The sequence below is a fragment of the Meriones unguiculatus genome, chromosome 10 (assembly GCF_030254825.1).
Source record: "Meriones unguiculatus strain TT.TT164.6M chromosome 10, Bangor_MerUng_6.1, whole genome shotgun sequence".
In the NCBI taxonomy this organism is placed as follows: Eukaryota; Metazoa; Chordata; class Mammalia; order Rodentia; family Muridae; genus Meriones; species Meriones unguiculatus.
This window is the reverse complement of record NC_083358.1, coordinates 47,727,807-47,748,338: the sequence shown is the minus strand read 5'-3', so window position 1 is coordinate 47,748,338 and position 20,532 is coordinate 47,727,807. Positions and strand designations below refer to the sequence as shown.

The following is a 20,532-nucleotide window of genomic DNA, read 5'->3' as shown; positions in this document are numbered from 1 at the left end:
TTCCCAATCTGTAGGCAGTCGTTTTGTTTTGATGACAGTGTCTTTTGCTTTACAGAAGCTTTTCAGTTTCATGAGGTCCCATTTATTGATTGTTGTTCTTAGAGCCTGTGCTGTTGGTGTGCTGTTCAGGAAGTTGTCTCCTGTGCCAATGAGTTCTAGGCTGTTCCCCACTTTTTCTTCTAACAGATTTAGAGTATCTGGTTTTATGCTGAGGTCTTTGATCCACTTGGACTTTAGTTTTGTGCAGGGTGATAAATATGGATCTATTTTCATTTTTCTGCATGTAGACATCCAGTTGGACCAGCACCATTTGTTGAAAATGCTGGGGTTTTTTTCCATTGAATGGATTTGGCTTCTTTGTCAAATATCAAGTATTCATAGATGTGTGGGTTTATTTCTGGGTCTTCTATGCGGTTCCATTGATCCTCCTTTCTGTTTCTATGCCAATACCATGCAGTTTTTATTACTGTTGCCCTGTAGTACAGCTTGAGATCGGGGATGGAGATACCTCCAGACGATCTGTTGTTGTATAGGATCGTTTTGGAGATTCTGGGTTTTTTGTTTCTCCATATGAAGCTGAGAATCTTTTTTTCAAAGTCTGTAAAGAATTGAGTTGGTATTTTGATGGGAATTGCATTGAATCTGTAGATTGCTTTTGGCAGTATGGCCATTTTCACAATGTTAATCCTTTTTTTTTTTCTTTCTTTTATTTTTATTTTTTATTTTTTTAGCCTTTCTTTTTTTATTTTTTTTTATCAGTTACATTTTATTAACTCTGTATCCCAGCCGTGTCCCGATCCCTCATTCCCTCCCAGTCCCTCCCTCCCTCCCTCATCTCCACCGTGCCCCTTTCCAAGTCCACTGATAGGGGGGACCTCCTCCCCATTCATCTGATCCTGTTTTATCAGGTATCTTCAGGACTGGCTGCAAAGCCCTCCTCTGTGGCCTAACAGGACTGCTCCTCCCTTCGGGGGTGGGGAGACCAAAGAGCCAGTCATTGAGTTCCTGTTAGAAATAGTCCCTGTTCCCCTCACTTTGGGAAACCAATTGGTTACTGAGCTACCACAGGCTACATCTGAGTGAAGGTTCTAGGTTATATCCATACATGGTCCTTGGTTGAATGTCAGTCTCAGAAAAGACCCTGTGCCCAGATATATTTGGTCCTTGTGGAGCTCCTATCCTTTCCCCATCAGACTAATTCCCCTTCTTTCTTATGATTCCCTGTACTCTGCCAAAGGTTTAGTCATGAGTCTTTGCTTTGAAAACACTGCTAGTTAGAGTCTTTCAGATGCGCTCAGTAGACTCCTGTCATATGTTCAATGCACATCCCATCTGTCTTTCTAAATGAGGATTGATCATCTTACCCCATGTCTGCTCAATTGATTATCTTTTTTAGGTGTATAGATTTTATTATGTTTATCATATCTTATAGGTCTATATAAGTGAGTATATCCCATGTTTGTCTTTCTCCTTCTGGGATATTTCACTCAGAATGATCTTTTCTAGATCCCACCATTTGCCTGCAAATTTCATGATTTCCTCCTTTTTGATTGCTGAGTAGTATTCCATTGTATAAAAATACCACAATTTCTGTACCCATTCCACCGCTGATGGACATCGGGGTTGTTTCCAGGTTCTGGCTATTACAAATAGAGCTGCTATAAACATGGTTGAGCAAGTGTCCTTTTTGTGTACTTGAACAAACTTTGGGTATATACCTAGCAGTGGTATAGCTGGGTCTGGAGGAAGCACTATTCCTACACAATGTTAATCCTAGCAATCCATGAGCACAGGCGATCTTTCCATCTTCTGATATCTTCCTCGATTTCTTTCTTCAGAGACTTGAAGTTTTTCTCAAACAGGTCTTTCACTTGCTTGGTTAGAGTCACACCTCTGAAAGGCTCTGCCCTGAAGACTATCAATGCAGATGCTGAGACTTATGGCCAATGTTTGGGCAGAGTGCAAGGGAATCTTAGGAAAGAAGTGAGAAACAGCAAGATCTGGAGAGGACAGGAATTCCACAAGGAGAGCTACTGAACCAAAAAATCTGAGCACAGGGGTCTTTCCTGAGACTAATACTCCAACCAAGGACTATGCATGGAGATAACCTAAGACCCCTGCACAGATGTAGCCCATGGCAGTTCAGTATCCAAGTGAGTTCAATTGTAATAGGAACAGGGACTATCTCTGACATGAACTGATTGGCCTGCTCTTTAATTACCCCCCACCCCGAGGGGAAAGCAGCATTACCAGGCCACAGAAGACAATGCAGCCATTCCTGATGAGACCTAATTGACTAGGATCAGAAGGAAGGAAAAGAAGACCTCCCCTATCAGTGGACTTGGGGAGGGGCATGCATGCATAGGGTGGAGGAATGGAGGGATTGAGACAGGAGGAGGGAGGGAACCACAAGGGGGAATACAAAGTGAATAAAGTGTAATTAATAAAGAAAAAAAATTTAAAAATGCCTGCAGTGATGGATGACAACTGGGAAACTGTAGATTGGAAAGTAGTGGTGGTAGAAAAAGCCTAGAAAAGTGTGGACATATTTAAAAAGAAGGAGAGAAAACCAACAAAAATATATATGGTATTCTTAGGTGAATTTCAAGATCATTATTTCTATGGATTCCCATGTTGCCTAAGGGAATTCTCAAGAAATTTATGGAATTGGGCAACTTCTAGAAAAACAGGACTTAGCTCTCACAGGAAGAGAAGGGCAGAATGGGGAGTCCTGTCTGGGCTTGAATTTTATTATTAGTGGGGAGTTTCCTTTTGGTGGGATTCTTTAACATACATATACAGCAGGAAAAGATTGAGCCCTCTCCTGCTAGCAGACATCTTTTGACCTTGAATTGCAACACTGGTTTTCACGTCTGTCAGCTTACTGTGTTTGGCAACCTCCACAATGAGGTGAGCCAATTCCTGAAAATAATTACACACACACACATACACACATTGTGTTAGTTCACTTTTTCCTCAGAATTCTGTGTCAGATAGGCAATGAAAAAAAATATATACACTTACATCATACATGCATACATACACACATAATACATGTATAAGTGTGTTCTAAATATCATCTGAGAAATATTTACACTAAAACTGTTACCTATCTAAAAATCTTGCAATTTTAATGGCAACCACATTTTGCAGTATTACAAGGAGTGATGAATATTACTTGTCAAATATACTTTTGAGAAAAGAAGATGCAAATGAAGTTCCACTGCCAAGGGAAACAGTTTTCTTTTCCTTCCTTTCTTCCTTCCTTCCTTCCTTCCTTCCTTCCTTCCTTCCTTCCTTCCTTCCTTCCTTCCTTTCTCCTTTCTTTTTCTTTCTTTTTATTTTTAAATTTAATTTTATCTTATTAATTACACTTTATTCACTTTGTATCCCCCCCATAAGCGCCTCCCTCCTCCCCTCTCGGTCTCAACCTCCCTTCCCCTTCTTCACTCATGCCCCTCCCCAAGTCCACTGATAGGAGAGGCCCTCCTCTCTTTCCTTCTGATCTTAGTCTATCAGATCACATCAGGAGTGGCTGCATTGTCTTCCTCTGTGGCCTGGTAAGGCTGCTCCCCCCTCAGGGGGAGGTGATCAAAGAGCAGGCCAATCAGATTATGTCAGAGGCAATCCCTCTTCCCATTACTATAACCCACTTGAACACTAAACTGCCATGGGCTACATCTGTGAAGGGGTTCTAGGTTATCTCCATGCGTGGTACTTGGTTGGAGTATGAGTCTCTGGGAAGACCCCGAAACAGTTTTCTTGAAGGAGTATCCCTACTCCATACTTGGTCTCCCTGGGACACACTGGTGAAATAGGGATGGCAGTCGTAGGTCAGGGTCATAGTGAGGCTGATTCTCACCAGCAAATATATGAGAAGTGCAGAAGGTGAATAGACCTGAATTCTACAATAACACAGATGACAGTGGCCACTGGGGCTCAAGGTTCGGAGACTCTGGTTCCTTAGACTTTATAGATACACTAAAATTCAAAACACCCATTATGTTCAGCAAGGAAAGGGGAATGATAATGTTTGAAAACATGACATATAACAGGAAAACACTGAAAATAAGCTGATTACCATGAATAGATTGGGAGATATAAATTATGGAGAATCTTAGATATAGAGTCTTTTCTGCACTTATGTAGCCTCCTAACACTGTGTTGCTGTTTGCATCTTCAGAGCCTCTACGTAAAGGCACATGGGTTAGAGGCTTGATTTTCAGAGAGAGGTACTACTGGTAGAGGTTGGGTGGAGTGGGAAAAGTGGGGCCAAATGGTTGGTTTGGGATGACTGGGTCTTCAATAATGATAATGAGACTCAGTCTGCTATTTCTTTTTTTCTTTTCTCTTTCTTCTTCTTCTTCTTCTTCTTCTTCTTTTTTTTTTTTTTTTTTTTTACATTTTCTAGCCATAAAATTAAGTTTATCTATGGTCTTAGAGCCATGGACCATTAATGGACTGAAACTTCTAATAATGGTAACCTCAAATAGCCTTTATCTGTGTTATTTGCCATAGTAATGATAAGCTGATTTTCGACTGTTATACATTTATATGAAAAATTTAAAGTTTTAAAATTTAAAAATTTAAAACTCTTTGTGTGTATGTATGTGTGAATATATGTCATTTCTGTCCATGGAGTCCAGAGAAGGGCATTAGATGCCTTAGAGCTGGAGTTACAGTGGGTGTGAGCTACTCAGTGTCAGTGTTTGGAATTAAAAGTGTATTCTTTAGAAAATCGTCAAGTTTCTTAATTGCTGACATCTCTCTAGATATGCACCATGATATTTTAAAATCTTATTTCTGATTCTAGTTAGGAAGTGAAGCAGTTTACTTGATCTGTAAAGGTTAAAGTAGTCCCTGCATCAGTATCCAGGCCTCCTTTCCTGTAGATGGAGCTGAATTGGTAAAGAAACTTTACAGGATTCTTTTCTGTAATGAACTCCATTGTCAAAAATCACAATCATGTTCTCAATCTGGTTATGGTAAATAATAAGAATGACAGTTGATATGTAACTGCCTGGCACTTTGATGATATTGCTTCTGGAATAAGAAGTAATTTGCTGGATGTCATCAAAGTCCAACTATCCTTCCAGCTGTCACTACTGTAGTAGTACTTAAGTTGTGTCTCTCATGATTACTCAGTATTTAAGGAGGTGATTATATGTCAAATGTCACCTTTAATACTAGAGATAAAAAGATGCATAAAGTGTGTCTGCTCCATCCCTCAGCAGCTTATAACTGAGAGGCTAAAAGAGACATTCATCATAGGAACAACACAAGGACTGAACAAAGTAATATAGTTAGACTTAAGGAAGTATGTGAGAAACTTGTCTTATCCAAAGAGTGTCAGGAATAGAGAGGGGAAGGTTCATCTTTCTCCAAAAGAGCCGAGAGGAACCTGAAATGTGTTCATGAAGGAAGGAATAAGGAACAAGACAAGCCTAAGCTGTGGAAATATTATTTGAAAAGTCATTTATCTGATAGCAAATCAATCCTTCTCAAAAAAAAAAAATCTTAGATCAAACATTATTTTCAAAGTCTTCCTATCAGTTTTCTGGAGTTTACCATTTTTTGTTTTTGTTTTATTTTTTTGTCAAATATGGCTTGTTCTTCGGTTCCTCCCAGTCGTGAGTGCGAGTGGGTAAAACTCATTCACAGTGAAGCACCATGTGACTGGACAAACTGCTCTTCAGGGAATGTCTCGTAAAGGTTCAAGTCCAACACAAACAAGTGAGGAGCTAGGTCACAGGAGAGAGAAAAATCAGTGATGATGGATGTATTCTAACCCTGCATCTGATCTGTCACCTTTGGAGAGATGCAGCAGAAATAACAAGACAGCTATATTAAGGCGAGAATACAGAGCTCTTTAAGGATGTTCTTTGCTAGGATATTTTATTACTGCCATGAGTGGTGAAACCTTCAAGAAATAGATCTGGAATACTTCAGGGTGGTACTAGGTTTTAGTAGCTGTTACTGATTTCTAAAGTGTGATATTGTCAAAACTATAAATCCAACTTTATCTAACCTCCATTTAAACTTACTTTTACATTGTAATAAAACAAGTGGTCAATGGAATGTGTTGATTATGTGTGACATAGAATTCAACTGAGTACAATTTCAGCTTTCTGATCAATTGGTTGACACTATGTAACAGCAACTTAAGCAGCATGTTGTTTAATAAGATTTTATAGCTCACCATTAGAGACAATCTGTTTTTCATAGTTCTCTTGCTAAAATCATGTATATTATGCATTTGATTTTTGTTTTAGAGTAGTTATCTTAGAAAGAAACCTCAGTCATGAGGACTATGAAGGGCTGGTCTCTTTAGATGAATGCACAAAACTGTACTGCTGAACAGAGGCAGGACATGTGAAGAACCTGATGAAGAAAAGAATTCTTTCACTTGTTTACCTGGTCTTGATTTAAATTTGATAAATGGAATCTATCATGAAAATTGTCCATCTCATTTAGATTTTCCAATTTTGTGGACTACAGGCCTTTGAGGTAAGACTTAATGTTTCTTTCAATTTCTTCCATGTCTGGTATTATGTCCTCCTTTTCATTTCTGATTTTCTTGATTTGGATATTGTCTCTCTGCTTTTTAGTTTGGCTGATGGTTTGTTTATCTTGTTAATTTTCTCAAAGGACCAACTCTTGGTTTTGTTGATTCTTTGTGTTGTTCTCATTGTTTGTAATTTATTGATGCCAGCTTGGAGTTTGATTATTTCTTGCCGTATACTCCTATTGGATGTGTTTGTTTCTCTTTTTATTATTTCCTGCCATCTACTCACTCCTCTTGGGTGCATGTGCTTCTTTAAAAAAAAAAAGATTCTAGAGCTTTGATGTGAGCTGTTAAGTTGCTGGTATGATCTCCCTCCAATTTCTTTATGAAGACAATACTATGAACTTTTCTTCTTAGCCCTGTTTTCATTGTGTCCTATCAGTTTGGATATGTTATGTCTTCATTTTCATTGAATTTTAGAAAGTCTTTAATTTTTTTTTCTTTATTTGGTCTCTGACCCAGTTATCATTGAGGAGAAATTGAAACAGTCATTAAAAAAAAAAAAGGCACAGTCAGATGGTGTCAGCAAAGAATACCACCAGACATTCTTATTTTATGTTTTCAGTATGTTTTTAATTTCTTATTTTTTTTCAGTTTTTTACTTTATTTTTTTACTTTCTAAATTTTTTATTTAAAAAAAATAATACTAGTCAGATTATTAAATTTGTATCCCACTCCCTCTTCCCTCCCAATCCTACCCTTCCTCCCCCATCTCCTCCCTGCCCCTTTCCAAGTCCACTGATAAGGGAGGACCTCCTCCCCTTTCATCTTACCCTGGTTTATCAGGTATCTTCAGGAGTGGCTGCAAAGTCCTCCTCTGTGGCCTAGCAGGGCTGCTTCTCCCTTGGTGGGGGGTAGGTCAAAGAGCCAGCCATTGAGTTCATGTCGGCAATAGTCCCTGTTCCCCTTACTAGGGTCTGCACTTAGATACTGAGCTAGTGTGAACTACATCTGAGCAGGGGTTCTAGGTTATATCCATACATGGTCCATGGTTGAAGAAACAGTGTCATAAAAGACCTCTGTGCCCAGATAGATTTGTTCCTTGTGAAGTTCCTGTCCTCTTCAGGTCATACTAACTCCCCCTTCTTTCATATGATTCCCTGCACTCTGCCCAAGGTTTGGCTCTGAGTCTCAGTATCTGCTTTGATACACTGCTAGGTAGAGTCTTTCAGAGGCCCTCTGTGGTAGGCTCCTGTCTTGTTACTTGTTTTTTCCTACATCCAATATCCATCCCATTTGTATTTTTGAGTGAGGATTGATCATCTTACCCAGGGGTCACTTTCTTGTTTATCTTCTTTCAGTGTATAGATTTCAGTATGTTTATCCTATCTTATAGGTCTATATAAGTGAGTATATGCCATGTGTATCTTTCTCCTTCTGGGACACCTCACTCACAATGATCTTTTCTAGATCTCACCATTTGCCTGCAAATTTCATGATTTCCTTGTTTTTAACTGCTGATTAAGTATTCCATTGTGTAAAAGTAACACAATTTCTGTATCCATTCTTCCACTGATGGACATCTGGATTGTTTCCAGGTTCTGGCTATTACAAATAAAGCTGCTACAAACATGGTTGAGCAAATATCCTTGTTGTGTACTTGAGAATATTTTGGATATATGCCTAGGAGTGGTATAGCTGGATCTTGAGGAAGCACTATTCCTAATTGTCTGAGAAAGCGCCAGATTGATTTCCAAAGTGGTTGTACCAGTTTGCATTCCCACCAACCAACAATGGAGGAGGGTTTCCCTTTCTCCACAACCTCTCCAGCATGTGTTGTTACTTGAGATTTTCATTTTATCCATTCTGTTGGGTATAAGGTGAAATCTCAAGGTCATTTTGATTTGCATCTTTCTGATGGCTAAGGACCTTGAGCATCTCTTTAAGTGTTTTTTCTGTCATTCTATATTCTTCTACAGAGAATTCTCTGTCTAGCTCTGTACCCCATTTTTTAATTGGATTACTTGATTTATTGCTTTTTAACTTCTTTAGTTCTTTATATATTCTGGATATCCCAGCCCTTTGTCAGATATAGGTTTACCATCAGACTTTCAAAGAAGAGCTTATACTATTTCACAAAATAGAAAAATAAGGAACATTGCCAAACTCAATCTATAAGTCCACAGACACCCTGATTTTAAACCACACAAAGACCAACAATAAAAGAGAATATCAGACCATTTTGCTTATGATCATTGATGCAAAAATACTCACAAACCAATCCAAGAACACATCAAAAATATCATTCAACATGATGAAGCAGGATTCACCCAGGCATGCAGGAGTGGTGCAATATAAAAGCCAATGAATGTAATCCATCATTTAAACAAACTGAAAACAAACAAACAAACAAAAACAAAAAAAAAAAAAAAAACCAAACATGATCATCTTATTAGATGCTGAAAAAGCCTTTGACAAAATCCAACACTCCTTGTTAAAAGTCTTGGAAAGTCCACAGATAGGGGAGGTTCTCCTCCCCTTCCATCTGACCCTCGATTTTCAGGTCTTTTCAGAACAGGCTGCACTGTCCTGCACTGGCAAGGCTGCTCCTCCATCAGGGGAAGACAGTCAGAGAGAGCTAGCCACTGAGTTCATATCAGAGACAGTCCCTGTTATCCTTGAGCTAGCCACTGAGTTCATGTCAGAGACAGTCCCTAATTCCTTATTAGGGAATCCACTTGAATACTGAGCTGCCATGGGCTACATCTGAGCAGGGGTTCTAGGTTATCTCCATGAATGTTCCTTGGTTGGAGTATCAGTCTCAGAAAAGACCCTGGTACCCAAATATTTTGGTTCTGTTGCTATTTGTGTAGAGCTCCTGTACTCTCCAGGTTTTACTATCTCTCCCTTCTCTTCTAAGATTCCCTGCACTCAGCCCAAAGTTCAGTTATGAGTTGTTTCTGCTTGGAGAGGGGCATGGATGAGAGAGGGTGGAATTAGGAGGGAATGAGGGAGGGGGCTACAGCTGGGATACTTAGTAAATACATTGTGATTAAATTAAAAAATTTGATTAAAAAAACAGTCGAACATAAAAATGTTTTGGAAATATCAGGAATACAAGGCACATACCTAAACATATTAAAAGCTATATACAACAAGCATATAGCCAACATCAAATTAAATTGAAATCAGGGACAAGACAAGGCTGCCCACTATCACCATATTTCCTCAATATAACACTTGAAGTTCTAGCTAAAGCAATAAGACAACTAAAGGATATCAGGGGGTGTGAATTGGAAAGGAAGAATTCCAAGTATCTCTATTCACAGAAGATATGATGGTATACATATGTGATCCCCCAAATTCTACCATGGAACTCCTACAGCTGATAAACTCCTTCAGTAAAGTGGCTGGATACAAAATTAACTCAAAAAAAATCAGTAGCCTTCCATTATACACGTGATAAATAGGCTAAGAAAGAAATTAGGGAAACTACACCCTTCAAAATGTTATCATATAAAGTATCTTGCTGTAACTCTAGCCAAGCAAGTCAAAGACCTGTACAAGAAGAACTTCAAGTTTCTGAAGAAAGAAATTGAAGAAGATATCAGAAGATGGAAAGGTGTTTCATACTCATGGATTAGTAGGATTAATATAGTAAAAATGACCATCTTACTAAAAGCAATCCACAGATTCAATTCAGTTCCCATCAAAACACCAACACGATTCTTTACAGATCATGAAAGAACAATTCTAAACCCCCTATGGAAAAACAAAAAACCCAGAATAACTAAAACAATCCTGTATAGTAACAGATCTTTTGGAGGTATATCCACCCTTGGCTTCACGTTATGTTACAAAGCAATAATAATAAAACTGCATGGTACTGCCATATAAACAGACTGGTTGATCAATGGAATAGAATCAAAAACCCAGAAATAAACTCACACACCTATGGACAGTTGATTTTTTAAAATGTAGCCACAACCATACAGTGGAAAAAGAAAGCATCTTCAACAAATGGTGCACGTTTAAATGGCAATCTACATGTAGAAAAATGCAAATAGATCCATATTTACTATCATGCACAGAACTCAAGTCAAAGTAGATCATTGACCTCAACATAAAAGCAGATACACTAAAAGAGAAAGTGGGGATCATTTTTGAACCCATCGGCACAGGAGACAACTTCCTGAACTGAGCACCGGCAGCTCAGACTCTAAGATCTACAATTAATAAGTGGGACCTCTGAAAACTGAAAAGCTTCTGTAAGCAAAGGACACTGTCAACAGAATAAGATGGCAGTCTACAAATTGGGAAAAGATTTTCACCAATCCTATATCTGACAAAGGACTAATATCAAAAATATATTAAACCGCTAAAAAGAAAATGGAGGGAATACCCTTGAACTCATTGGCACAGGAGATAACTTAATGAACAGAACACCAACAGCACAGGTTCTAAGAGCAACAATCAATATGTGGGACCTCATGAAACTGAAAATCTTCTGTAAAGCAAAGGAGACTGTCCTCAGAACAAAATGACAACCTACAGATTGGGAAAGGATCTTCACCAACCCTATATCTGACAGAGGGCTAATATCCAGTATATATTAAGAACTAAAGAAGTTAAACAGCAAAAAATCAAGTAATCCAATTAAAAAATGGGGAACAGAGCTAAACAGAGAACCTCTCCAGAGGAATATGGAATGGCAGAGAAAGATTTAAAGAAATGCTCAACCTCATTAGCCATCAGGGAAATACAAATCAAAACAACCCTAAGATTTCACCTTACACCCGTCAGAATGGTGAAGATCAAGAACTCAAGAGACAACACATGCTGGAGAGGTTGTGGAGAAAGGGGAACCCTCCTCCACTGCTGGTGGGAATGTAAACTTGTACAACCAATCTGGAAAGCAATCTGGCGCTTTCTCAGACAACTAGGAAAAGCGATTCCTCAAGATCCACTTATACCACTCCTAGCCATATATCCAAAAGAAGCTCAAGTACACAATAAGGACATTTGCTCAACCATGTTTGTAGCAGTTATATTTGTAATAGCCAGAAGCTGGAAACAGCCCAGATGCCCCTCAGTGGAGGAATGGATGCACAAATTGTGGTATATCTACACAATGGAATATTACTCAGCAATAAAAAAAAAAAAAAGGAAATCATGAAATTTGCAGGTAAATGGTGGGATCTGGAAAAGATCATCCTGAGTGAGCTATCCCAGCAGCAGAGAGATGCACATGGTATATACTCACTCATATAGACATATAATCTAGGATAAACCTACTAAAATCTGTACACCTAAAGAAACTAATCAAGAGGGAGGACTCTTGATAAAATGCTCAATTCCTACCCATAAAGGCAAAGAGACTGGACATCAGAAGAAGTATAAAAGAAGGAACAAGTCAGGAGCTTGACACAGAGGACCTCTGAAAGGCTCTGCCCTGCAGACTATCAATGCAGATGCTGAGACTTATGGCCAACCTTTGGGCAGAGTGCAGGGAATCTTAGGAAAGAAGTGAGAAACAGTAAGATCTGGAGAGGACAGGAATTCCACAAGGAGAGCAACTGAACCAAAAAATCTGAGCACAGGGGTCTTTCCTGAGACTGAAACTCCAACCAAGGACTATGCATGGAGATAACCTAAGACCCCTGCACAGATGTAGCCCATGGCAGTTCAGTATCCAAGTGAGTTCAATTGTAATAGGAACAGGGACTATCTCTGACATGAACTGATTGGCCTGCTCTTTAATTACCTCCCCCCTGAGGTGGAAGCAGCATTACCAGGCCACAGAAGAGGACAAGGCAACCACTCATGCTGAGACCTAATTGACTAGGATCAGAAGGAAGGAAAAGAAGCCCTTCCCCCTAATTGGACTTGGAATAGCGATTCCTCAAGATCCTCTTATACCACTCCTAGGCATATATCCAAAAGAAGCTTAAGTACACAATAAGGACATTTGCTCAACCATGTTTGTAGCAGCTTTATTTGTAATAGTCAGAAGCTGGAAACAGCCCAGATACCCCTCAGTGGAGGAATGGATGCACATTCCTCCATGCATGCATGCATGCAGAGGGTGCATGCATGCAGAGGGTGGAGGAAGGGAGAGATTGGGAGGGGAGGAGGGAGGGAACCACATTGGGGGGATACAAAGTGAGGAAAGTGTAATTAATAAAGAAAAATAAAATAAAAAATAAAACAAACAAACAAACAAAAATAAAGAACTCAAAAAATAAATTAAATACCAACAAACAAAATAATCCAATTAAAAACTTGAGTACAGAATGAAACAGAATTCTCAAGAGAGGACTCTTGAATGGTTGAGAAGCACTTAAAGAAATTCTCAACATCCTTATTCATCAGAGAAATCAAAACAACTCTGAGATTTCATCTTACACTGGTCAGAATGGCTAAGATAAAATCTCAAGTGACAGTACATGTTGAAGAGCATGTAGAGAAAGAGGAACACTCCTCTATTGATGGAGGGAGTGCAAACCACTTTGGAAATCAATTTGTACTTAGAAAATTGGGAATAGCTCTCCCTCGAGACCCAGCTATACTACCTTGGGCATATACTCAAAATATTCTGTCATTCAACAAGAACATTTGCTCAATTATGTTCATAGCAGCTTTATTCAGAATAATCAGAATTTGGAAACAACTTAGATGTTTCTCAAATGAAGAATATATAAAGAAATCGTGCTACATTTACACAAGGTAATACTACTCAGCCATTTTAAAACAAACAAACAAACAAACAAACAAGGATATCCTGAAATTTGAAAAAAAAAAGGATGGAACTGGAAAATAATCATCTTGAGTGATATAAACCAGATCCAGAAAGACATACTTGGTATGTACTCATTTATAACTGGATTTTAGCCATATAGTACAGGATAAACATACTACAATTCACAGACTCAAATAGGATAAAAAACAAAGAGGACCAAAGGGAGTACATTTATATCTCACTCAGAAGAGGAAATCGAATAGACCACTGAAGTGGTTGGAGTGAGGGAATAAAATAGGAGAGGGAAATAGGGTGGAGGTCAGTTCTGGGCAGAGCTGGGGAAGGGAGGGAGACAGAGAGCCTGAAGAAAGAAGAGAAACCAAGAGCAGTGGCATCTCTGTGACAAGCAGAGACCTAAGACATTGTAGGCTTCTGGGAAAATATGGGGGTGACTCAAGTTGAGACTCTTAGTAGCAAGGGTCATGGAGACTGAAGAGGCCACCCTCTAATTAGAGAGAACCTTTCGTGGAGGGAGAGGAACACTAACTTATGTGCAAAAGCTTTTATACAAAATTTATCCTGCCTTGGTGTCCAGGGATAAAGACAGAGCAGAGATTGAGGGAATGTCCAAGAAATACCTGCCCCAACCTGAGACCTACATGATGGGAAAGAGCCTACCCCAGACACTATTAATGATACTCTGCTATACTTGCAGACAGGAACCTAGCATAGCTGTTCTCTGAGAGGCTCTACCCTGCAGCAGATAGAAATAGATGGGGAGACTCACAGCCAAACTTTGTGTGAAGCGTACAGAGTCTTGTTGAAAAGTCGACGAAGGGAGGAGAATAGAAGGACCTGGAGGTGACAAGAGCTTTTTCTGAGGAATAGGGGAGGAAGGATGAAGAGGGAAGGAGGGTGAGACCTGGAGGGGAGGAGGCTATGATGAGAGTATAAAGTATATAAATAAATTTATTAATTAAAAATATTTTTTTTTCAGACAGCAGAGCTGAGATCAAGCTTACTAGAGGACTGAAGCTCCAGAATCACATCTTTGTTTTGTTGTTTGAGATAGGGTCTGACTATGTAGCTCAGGTTAGCCCTTGATTTGCTATTTTGCTTTTTATCTCACTAGGGATGAGATCCTAGGCTTTCCAAGTCTTTTCCACAGGAAAGTCCCTGCATATATTTCATTCACATTTTGTACTGATATTTCTCTACTTATCATAAAACATCTATGTTGTATTGATGTTTAAATGTTTTATTCATTGCCATTTTAAAACTATAATTCTTATCAAGGATGACTGTCCAAGTTCCCAGATCTCTGAAAGTGAAAAGTAAAATGGGAAACAATGTCAAAAGGTAAGGTAGTTGATTCTAGCTTTAATGTATAAGTCTTTAATTTCTTCTACTCAGGTAGATGAAGGAGGAAGATTTAAAGTTCAAGGCTAGCTTGAGCTACAGAATGAGTTTCAGACCAATCTAAGCAACTTATGAAGACTATCTCAAACTTTTAAAAAATAATAAAAGAGGAAGGGCACTGGGATGTAGCTCAGTGGTGCATAATCGTCTACCCTGTATGAAACCCAGTGTTTCATCCCCTGTTCTTGTGTGGTAGGAGGAAAAGGATAATTACAAATATGAGCAGTTACAAGAAAATGACATGCTACACCTTGGTATAGAGGGAAACATACAGCCAGAACTTGGGGATTATAATTGACAATGCCGGGAGTTTGTAAAGCCAGCCCAAGCATAGGACCAGGTTCATTTACTTCTAGTGGCTAATATCAAGATAGCAACATGACTAAATATAATGACCTTTACTAAAGGTGCTTAATATTTTAAAATTTGGAATGATTACATGATATAAGTACTTGATTTGGTCAGGTTATTATTGTTTTCCTAAACATAATATTAATCTCATTGGCCCAGTGACTGATTGACAGTTTTCATGTGTGATAATTTATATAGTTCTTTACATATTCTAGAAATTAACCTTTTTTTCTGAAGCATGACTCACATAAGTTTTGTCTTACTGTGTAGGATGTCTGTTTATGTTCTGGTACTTTCCTTTGATATGCAAAAGTATTTTAATCTTGTTCATTCTCATTTGTGCAACTGGAGACCTGTTCAGTAAATTCTTGACTGTGTCTGCATCTTGAAATGCTTTTCCTGTGTTTTCAGTTTTTCAAGTTTTAAGATCTTTGATCCATTTTCAGTTGATTTGACAGGACAAAATTTCTCCATCTAAGTTCATAATCTTACAGGTAGGTATTCAGTTTTGCTAGCACTGTTTGAGTCGTAAGAGTCCCAGATTCACAAAACAAATAGTAAAGGACACAAATAGCTACATATATCCTGAATACAATGGAAAGTATCAGCATGCCACTGTAATATTTAGCTATGTTTCCCAAAGTAAATATCAATAAAGAGCCTTAAAACTAGGTAATACAACAAACCAGTGGTATTTAGCAGATATATCTGCAATATTTAAACCAACAGACAATGTACATTCTTCTCAGTGGCAAATTGAACCTTCTCTGAAACTGATAACATTATAGACCACAAAATAAACTTCAACAAATAAAATATAAAAATATTATTTGTCTCTTATCAGCCAGTGGTGGAATAAGGTAGAACTCAACTGTTACAGAAACCTTGGGAAATACAGGCATACCTAGAGTCTGAACAACACACCTCTACATGAATACCAAGTTATTGAAGAAAATTTACAATTCCTAGAATCAAATGAAAATGGTACTAATGTTTATAGTAACCTCCAGAATACTCAATTTAGTATGAAAAAGAAAGCTCATCTCTATAAATGTTTACATTAAAGAAAAACCAAAAAGGACTCAATAAATAACCTAATAATAAACTTTCATATTTTAGAGAAAAAAATGAGAGGTCAAGTCCATCTGTTAAGAAATAGTAAAGATGAAGGAAAATTAATAAGATAGAGACTGAAGAAACAATATATAAAGTTGATTAAACAGAGCTAATTTTTAAAAAGAAATTCACAAGTTTGACAAAACCCTAACTAAAATGGAGAGAAAACACAAATTAATAAAATTAGACATAAAAGGAACTTCTCAGTGAAATCCAGAAAGTCATTAGAGAATACATAAAACATTATATTTTAGTGAGTTTGAAAATAGAAGGAAACTTTTTCAGAGTTCAGGGAATCTTATGAAAGAAGGGGGAGATGAAAGACTTGGAGGACAGGAGTTCCACAAAGAGAACAACAGAACAACAACAAAAAAGGGGGCACATGGGTCTTTTCTGAGACTGATACTCAAACCAAGGACCATGCATGGAGATAACATTTAACCCCTGCACAGATGTAGTTCATGGCAGCTCAGTGTCCAAAAGGGTTCTCCAATAATAGGAACAGGGACCATCTCTGACATAAACTCATGGGCTGGCTCTTTGATCACCTCCAGCTGAAAGGGGAGCAGTCTTACCAGGTCACAGAGGAAGACAATGCAGACAGACCTGATGAGACTTGACAGGCTAGGGTCAGATAGAAGGGGAAGAGGACTTGCCTTATCAGTGGACTGGGGGAGGAACATGGGAGGAGAAGAGGGAGGGAGGGCAGGATTGAGAGTGCATGAGGAAGGGAGCTATAACTGGGATATAAAGTGAAAAATATGTAATAAATAAAATAAAGTAAAAGACATGAATTTATCATTGCTATCTTTTAATATTTTTACATATATTTAATCCAACATATTTAGAAACCAAAATTAAACAGAAAGAGGCATAAAAATTGTAAATGTTGCAAAATATACATAAAAGTAATTGTTTCCTTTGGAGAACACAGAAACAATGATTCACTAAAATAAGAATAATAATGTGTTATAATTCTGAAAAAAATATGAAATTATTTTTGTAAACTTCACTTTAAATAAATGACAAATGTTTGAAGATTAAAAAAAGAAAGACATATAATCTAAGAAATTAAAACCAGGATATAAGGCTCTAAGAGCAACAATCAATAAATGGGACCTCATGAAACTGAAAAGCTTCTATAAAGCAAAGGACACTGTCATCAAAACAAAACAAATGCCTACAGATTGGGAAAGAATCTTCACCAACCCTTTATCTGACAGAGGGCTAATATCCAGTATATATAAAGAACTAACGAAGCTGAAAAGCAGCAAACCAAGTAATCCAATTAAAAAATGGGGAACAGAGCTAAACAGAGAACCTCTGTAGAGGAATATCGAATGGCAGAGAAACACTTAAAGAAATGCTCAACCTCATTAGCCATCAGGGAAATACAAATCAAAACAACCCTAAGATTTCACCTTACACCCATCAGAATGGCGAAGATCAAGAACTCAAGAGACAACACATGCTGGAGAGGTTGTGAAGAAAGGGGAACCCTCCTCCACTGCTGGTGGGAATGTAAACTTGAATAACCACTCTGGAAAGCAATCTGGCACTTTCTCAGACAACTAGGAATAGTGCTTCCTCAAGATCTACTTATACCACTCCTAGGCATATATCCAAAAGAGGCTCAAGTAGACAATAAGGACATTTGCTCAACCATGTTTGTAGCAGCTTTATTTGTAATAGTCAGAAGCTGGAAACAGCCCAGATGCCCCTCAAGTGAAGAGTGGATGCAGAAATTGTGGTATATCTACACAATGGAGTATTACTCTGCAATGAAAAATAAGGTAATCATGCAGTTTGCAGGTAAATGGTGGGACCTGGAAAGGATCATCCTGAGTGAGCTGTCCCAGAAGCAGAAAGACACACACGGTATATACTCACTAATATAGATATATAACATAGGATAAACCTATGAAAATCTGTACATCTAAAGAAACTATTCAAGAGAGAGGACCCTGACTAAAACACTCAATCCCCATCCCAAAAGGCAAAGAGAATGGACATCAGAAGAAGAAAAAAACAGGAAACAACCTAGGAACATGCCACAGAGGGCCTCTGAAAGGCTCTGCCCTGCAGACTATCAAAGCAGATGCTGAGACTTATGGCCAACTGTTGGGCAGAGAGCATGGATTCTTACGTAAGAAGTGGGAAATAGTAAGATCTGGAGAGGACAGGAACTCCACAAGGAGAGCAACAGAACCAGAAAATTTGAACACAGGGGTCTTCCCAGAGACTCATACTCCAACCAAGTACCGTGCATGGAGATAACCTAGAACCCCTGCACAGATGTAGTTCATGGCAGTGTAGTGTCCAAATGGGTTACATAGTAATGGTAAGGGGAACTGCCCTGGCATAATCTGATTGGCTGCTCTTTGATCACCTCCCCCTGAGGGGGGAGCAGCCTTACCATGCCTCAGAAGATGACAATGCCGCCACTCCTGATGTGATCTGATCGACTAAGATCAAAAGGAAGGAGCGGAGGACCTTCCCTATCAGTGGACTTGGGAGGGGCATGAGTGAAGAAGGGGGAGGGAGGGTGGGATTGGGAGGGAGAAGGGAGGGGCTTATAGGCGGATACAAAGTGAATAAAGTATAATTAATAAAATAAAATTTAAAAAAGATAAAATAATTTACTACAAAAAAAACAGGATATAGGCAATGTAAATATATCCATAAAAATCAATGAGATTAAAGTAGTAATTAATGGTTTCCCCATAAAAGAAGTCCAATACTAGATAGATCTATTGCTGAATTCTATTGAACTTAAAGATGAGAAAATACAAATGCTTCTCAAAATAGTCTATGAAATAGAAGGGAAAAGGACAGGACCAAAGTAATTCTACAGAGTCAGTATTAACTTTGGTGACAAAACTAAATAACAACAACAGAACAAAAATCCCTAAAATCCCATGTCCCTGGCAAACATGGACACAAAATTTCTTAAGAAGATACTTACAAATTGAATTAACAATAAACAACCATATGCCAACACCAAGTTAATTGTATTTGAGAAGAGCAAATATATATAAATAATAAAGGTAATATGCCATATAAATAAACTTAATGCCAAAATTACATGATTACATTACAGATGCAGAAATGAAATTTGAAAAAGTTCTGAGTGCCTTAATGATAAGAATCATGAAGATAAGAATCCAGAACACATGCAATGTAACTCAGCAAAATAAAGTCTATGTACAACAGACCTATTTCTAACATCATACTAAATAGGTAAAATTTGCAAATATATTCTTTAACCTCTAGAATGAGATAATAATGTTTATTCACTCCATTCCTATTTAATATAGCATTCTAAATTTTAATCAAAGCAACAGAGATAGATATAAAAGGTATAAAAACAGAAAAGGAGGATTTCAAATTATCCCAATATTCAAATTATATGATTCTGTACTTAAAAGAATCTACCAGAAAACTTTCAGATATGTTAAACACTTTCAGTAAAGCTGAAGAACACAAAATCAGTATGTGGAAATCAGCAGCTTCTATTCCATCAGAGGTAAGCCAAGAACAAACTTGTTTAGAAAGAAACAGGAAAACTATCTCATTTGTAATGGGTTCAAAAAATATTTAGGAACACATCTACCCAAGGAAGTAATAACAACGATAGATAGGAAATTTAAGAAGACACATGTTTGAAGCACCTGCCCTGCTCTTGAATTAGAGAAATGACTACATTTCTAAAACTAATATACAGTCAATACAGTTCTCATCAAAATCCAATGACAATTCTTCACAGAACGAGAAAACCTAATTCTGAAATTCATATAGAAACACAGAAGACCACAGATAATCAAGCAATCCTAAGCAAAAATAACCCTGCTAATGGTCACAAAATTTATGACTTCAAATTATACTGAAAAGCCACACCAAAAAAGACCAATGGAAATTAGTAGTGGGCCTAGAAGTAGTCCCACCCAGGTATGATCACTTCATTGTTGACAAAGACATTTAAAAACAAACAAACAAACAAACAAAGAAACACATACACACACATCTTCCGGCCAAGGGGATTCTCCCTACCTCAGTACTCCAGGAAGCACAGAAACTAACAGCTAACACCTAAAACAGCCCAATGGGTGGAGGTCAGCATAAAAGTCCAACCAACAAAAGACAGAGCAATATGGCATCTCCAGATAGTCTTAACTAACAGTTCTGACAGATCACACTTGTGCCACTGTGATCAAAGATTAATGACACTGCAGTGTGGTTTGAGCAGAGAAGTTACGCTCATGATGAACCTGGAGGAGTAGAGGAGTGGCTCTGTGAGGGATTATCACTTATAGAAAGGCCTTCCTGCTTATGGGTAGAATCTTAGGGCAATGTTAAGATGAAAGACGACTTTCAGAACTGTGTTTAAGAAAGTCACATAAGG

The 20,532-nt window shown here is 38.1% G+C and overlaps 1 protein-coding gene across 10 annotated transcripts in view; it reads right to left on the bottom strand.

Moving 5' to 3' along the window:
* Window positions 1-20,532, bottom strand: part of Lrrc7 (leucine rich repeat containing 7) — a 688,618-nt gene that overhangs the window by 490,296 nt on the left and 177,790 nt on the right. The window lies entirely within an intron of this gene.